This window comes from Aplysia californica, unplaced genomic scaffold (genome assembly GCF_000002075.1).
Source record: "Aplysia californica isolate F4 #8 unplaced genomic scaffold, AplCal3.0 scaffold00396, whole genome shotgun sequence".
Lineage (NCBI taxonomy): Eukaryota > Metazoa > Mollusca > Gastropoda > Aplysiida > Aplysiidae > Aplysia > Aplysia californica.
The window spans coordinates 753,926-759,730 of NW_004797666.1; the positions used below are offsets into that span (position 1 = coordinate 753,926).

At 38.2% G+C, this 5,805-nt stretch overlaps 1 long non-coding RNA gene across 1 annotated transcript in view; it reads right to left on the minus strand.

Annotated features, from left to right (window-relative positions):
• Positions 1-5,024, minus strand: part of LOC118478177 — a 44,089-nt gene extending 39,065 nt beyond the window's left edge. The window contains exon 1 of the long non-coding RNA XR_004858882.1: positions 4,946-5,024. This is a non-coding gene — a long non-coding RNA (uncharacterized LOC118478177). The remainder of the gene's footprint in view (positions 1-4,945) is intronic.
• Positions 5,025-5,805: the final 781 nt, after the last annotated feature.

The window sequence follows — 5,805 nt, forward strand, 5'->3', positions numbered from 1 at the left end:
CATCGCTTTTCCAATTCTCAAAACAAGTTTTTAAAAACCTCTTTGCAGCATGATGACGTCAAGGAGACCCACACACGACCCCACAGAAAGCAGAAAGTGGAGACCCCAGACAAGTAAGTTCGGACAGTTCAGTTTTAGTATGAGTTTTACGGCACTTGCAACACAATAAGGTCAAATAATAAGTTCGGATAGGAGGGCTTCATGATGAAGATGATTATAAATGACGACTGCTAGAACCTGTCCAAGACAACCACCAATTGTTGAGAAGAACAGAGGCCATCTTAAACAGGTGGTCCTCATGGACTGTGTCAATATTTTCCATACAAAAAACCAAAATGGGTGAAATGGAAAGTGGTTGTTTTTGTACAAATGATTGTCTTGGACAGATGGTCATTTGTACAAATGATTGTCTTGGACAGATGGTCATTTGTACAAATGATTGTCTTGGACAGATGGTCATTTGTACAAATGATTGTCTTGGACAGTTGGTCGTTTGTACAAATGATTGTCTTGGACAGTTGGTCATTTGTACAAATAATTGTCTTGGACAGTTGGTCGTTTGTACAAATGATTGTCTCGGACAGTTGGTCCTTTGTGTAAATGATTGTCTTAGACAGGAGGTCATTTGTACAAATGATTGTCTTGGACAGGTGGTCGTTTGTACAAATGATAGTCTTGGACAGGTGGTCATTTGAACAAATGATAGTCTTGGACAGGTGGTCATTTGTACAAATGATTGTCTTGGACAGGTGGTCATTTGTACAAATGATTGTCTTGGACAGGTGGTCGTTTGTGTAAATGATTGTCTTGGACAGGTGGTCGCTAGAACAAGTTTGACTGTACTTTACATAACATGAAAGAAAGCAAATTGCAACCCAACTGTAAAAAAGTGTCTTGGTTAAATGCTCCTATCAACACTTTATAAAAGGAAATTTAAAAGGCGAGACCTCCGAATTTATCGTCTGTCTCCAATAGGTTCGAGCTAAAGGGGTTGAGAGCCGTGAAAACACAAAACAACCCAAGTTCGAGAACTTCCAATCTGGGATTCGAACCAGGGCCATCTGCTTCACAGACAAGAAAAAAAATGAACCAATGGAGCGTCCTTATCCTACTGTTCGTGATGCACGTAAAATCCCAGACAAAGTGAATATGACACCTGACCTCTTATACCCAGATAACTAGCCAATCAGATTCACTGGATTGAGTTGGGGCCAGCAAGGTTTTCCTTCATGGTTGGGGCAAAAGCTACGAATTTGCCACTGCCCAATCGATTTACCTCACAACCTTGAAAAACAAACGCATTTGATTTTCAAGGACACACAGTCAAATATAGTTTTTCAGTTGGTCTTTCTCTACCAAAATGGTACTTAACTCTACTAACGATATTCAACTGATTTCTTCTGTATGCAATTAAACAATAAACGTTACAGTAAAGCTAAGAAAGCTCACAAAATGATACATATGAGAGCCAAAGTTGTTTAAAAGTCCTTACTAACTCACATCTGTAAGCATAAAATTTAAACAAACTGTCTTATGAAGTGCACATTATATCAGGAAAAAATGCTTGCTCTTAATGTATGAAACAATCACAACAAATTACAGTTGACTATACAGTTCTCAAGTTGAGCATTGCTGCTGTCTGCGCTACAAAAATTTGTCAGATTAAACAGCTTGTGTACAAAAAATCTACAATGGAGTCCACATAAACCCAAATCTGTGGGACCACCAGATTGTCTTCTGTTTAGCCGGGCTATTGGTTTAGAGAGGTTGCTCAAACAGAAATGAAAAGTCAGGAATTTTCTTTTCTTCCATTTAACCACTGTTTTCAAATTTTAAATCCTGTTCGGTTTAAGCAGGCCCTGTAGTATATTTATATGAAAATGTGATTACCACCTATAGCCACTGAAATTATTACTGCTACTACTTCCATCACAATCTTCTCCGTCACAACTGAGTTTGAAGACAACCCTGATGACAACAGACTAGAATATGTTGCGGATGACCCTGGTTCGAATCCACATGAGATATATATATATTCTGATTTTGGATAGTTTCGGTAGTTTCAAAGGTTCTCCACATTCTCGTCTTAGTCGTGGTGGAGATAAAGTTGATAAACACTCGATTTGAAGGTTCCCCTCCCTTAATATAGAACCTTAGAGCATTTAATATGAGCGACTTACAAAACTATGTAGCTAAAACGCTGGTGAACCCTGTGCATAGTCTCAAATATCCTTTGTTTTTGTTTACAAGAGCAGAAATAAATATGAACATACACTTCTACTGTAAGTATAAAAATTTCTTTGAAAATGTATTACCTACTACTACTCCTAAAGTCAGCAACGAGTTCTACTCTAGACTGAAAAAATAAATATTGGCCTAAAAATAGATAAAAAGGACAGACTCTTTACGGAGTAGTGACAGTATCACTGATCAAGGAAGACAGAAATCATAAATAATCACTTTAAAAAAAACAGTTTGCAAAACAGTTACTTACATCGTATATTACGTAACGAACAGAATTAGTTGACAGAGAGAAAGTAAAATGGGAAAATACTCCCGATGTACCGACCATCAGCTTTGAAAAGCTGAGGAGTGAGAGGGATAACATGAAAGGCAAGTGAAACTAATCGTAAAAATAATGAATTAAATATTAAATAGTCCTCCTCAGTAGTTTTATTTTCTTTAGGGTCCTCAGACAGAAGAGAATAGTGTTACATAGTTAAAATCCTGCAATTCTCAGACTCACGACAAAAAAAAACCCCCGATGGCCTGCCTGCCAAGTACTATAGTATTATATTTTTAATAACAGCCTGAGATATTGCACCGTAAAATCAGCGAACAATCCGTCGCTGCATTTCTTATGATATAATAACAATTCACAGAGTTCTTAGCACCACAGCTGTGGTTCAGCATTAATACACCTACACAGTACAGGAGGATGCTTTTTATAAAGAGTCAAAATTGAAGAACAGCTTTTCACAATCATTCAATTAGGGTAAATTCTGCCGCTCACATGACCTTATGCAGTTGCGAGCGCTGTAGAACCTCTACTAAAACTAAACTAAAAAAGAGTATATTTTATGTCATGTAATAACATTTTATGGGAGCTCTGTCAGACTTCTTAAATTGTCCCACACATTCCATTTTTTTCACTGTACCCTAACATTGAGTGAGAGTATGATTATTACAAAAACTTTCAAGAGTTTACCAATCTTTGTTTTACAGTGAAATAAATTTTACCTTACGTAAACAAAAGCGTCAGACCTTCAACTACAGTAGCAATACAGAAAATAAAATTTCTGTAACCGTAAGCTGTAAGCAAACTTCAGGTTCCGGCATTATATAATATATAATAACATTTTTCCTCACTCAAACAAGTTTGGTATCCCACAAGTTACATCATCATGAGAGTAGACCTTTGGGTGGGGGTCTCGTGGCCTAGAGGTTGGTTAATGTGTTCACCTCCGATTTAAAGGTCGTGGGTTCGAAAAATTTTATTCTCTAAAATTGTCTTTCACCTCCTTTCATGCTCTCTAGCAATGTTCTGTCGTCTTCATTTGACTCCCCTTTCTGCCCTCCCCTCCTTTGCCCCCTCCTCTGGGTTCCTGACTCTTTCTGAAGCCTTTCTACTGCTTCTCCCCTTGGCTCCTTCTTACTGCTGTCTTTCAGCCACACCTCTTATCTTCTGGTAAGAAAGATCTATACCTAGCCTCCTCGGACAAGGGCGAAAAATCTCGGAGGTCGCGTGTGCAAGTTAAAGATCCCTTGATGGTCTAAAATCGAAAAATGAAAGGCTCCTTCGGCCACCACCCGGGCAAAATTCAAAATTTCCTACCAACTGAAAATGTTTAAACGTGTCCTGTGCACTCATATGACCTTATGCAGTTGCAAGCGCCGTAAAACAATTTTATTCTTTAAAAAAAACAAAAAACCTTTGGGCTCCTTCACGACTTCAAAACACCTTCAGTCATCAATCCTTTATCAGACCTGACAATGACAATAGGCTAGTGTCATGATCATGGTCTGATATAAAACTTTACTTTAAACTCTTTTTAAAATTCTAGATCTAATTGAAAATAGGCGTGGTGCGCCTAAAACTAAAGTAAAGCGAAAAATTATAAAAATAATAATAATTTTGAGAGTGACCTCACAATTTTGTCTCGAATTCAATCAGAACTGAGGTTTTATCAGTTCATATTTCAATGACTTTATTTAGAAATTTGGAGCAAACTAGAATCTAGATCTAGATCTAGTTGCCAAGGAGTTGGCTCTGAATTAATCACTGCTACTACAGCTGCAGTGCTTTTGCAAGGAAAATTTCAATTCAGTTCTAAACAAATTGTCCTGAACAAAGGAAAATCACGTCATTTGTGGTGTGTGAACCTTTATGAACTCGGTTGGACAAGGAGACAGTAATAATAATTTTTAAAATAATCATAATTATTAGACTAAAGCCCATTGGGAGGCACAGAGAGTAGAGTTGGTTTTCATCGCCCACGTAGATCTATAGAGGTATAGCTGGCAACGTACAGTCTGCGGCACAGCACGGAAGAACAAAGTATTGAACAAACGATGGGCTTCTGTAACTCATCTTACGATTAGATCTAAAATCTAGAGAGTATTTTCCTTAGAGACAAGGTACAAACTTACACACAAGGCATATCTAAGGGTGTATATTTCCTTACCTCATAAAATAGCAGAGAGTGTTGTCAGCGAAATCTTACGTTAGACGCGACCTATTTCCTCTAGGCCTAGATCTATGTCTATAAATATCGACATCAGACCTAGGCTACCATTACGACAAAATGAAAATGGCATTCCAATGAAAAATTGACAGATCTGTTTGCTGAACAGTAAAAAACCAGGAAGCTCATGTATCGTCACCACACACGAGACAGTAGGAAAGGGTAGTTATATCACATAACACGGTAAATAATCCACATACCTGCCACTGAACATCAAGGCCACTGTGTTGTTCTACCCACAAATTCTTCTCACCGTCAGCCGACACACACACACATACACACATCTGACATCCAAGGGAGGTAACGAACCCGGAAGCATTCTCTCTTCCAAGGCTACCGCACAGGGGTGCCTCTGGGAACCCCCAAGTGACGTCACATGACGTCACACAATACTGGGCTTTTTAACTGGACTCTTTGATGAGCCGACGACTGATCGGGGTAAGCCACGGCCAGAGAAATTCTCAATGAATCGGGACAGCGCAATTTTGTGAATTTACGAATTGTCTCAAAAGCCAAGCCTTCCGGTTTTTTTTACAAATTGAACAGAAAAAACTTATAATAGAGTATAAAAATCCTTTTCCCCAGCACTTATATCAAAGACCGTGTATATTATGCTTTATATGACCTATTTGTTTTGAAGGTGCCGAAAAATTAAAACTGAACGATTCGTTTCTGTAAAAACTAGATTAGGTAAGTAAAACAGATTTAAGAATTATCATTTTTTTTTTAAATATACATTTAGTCCTAGATCTATAATTACCGAAAAAAAAAGAATAGGATCATTTCCGACTTCACTTTTTTTTCTTAATAAAAAAACAAACCAAAATAGTTCATGACTAGGAGGAGGAGCGAGGTCGAAGGGGTAGGAGAAGTAGGAGGAAAAGGTGGAGAATGGGGAAGGGGAGGAACTGAAGAAGAGGAAAAGAAAGAGGACATCATACTAATGATAGAGGGTTAAAGGACAGAATGGAGGTGTGTGTGTGAATGTGTGTGTGTGTGAGTGTGTATGTGTGTGTGTATGCGTGTGTGTGTGTGTGTGTGTGTGTGTTTGTGTGTGTGT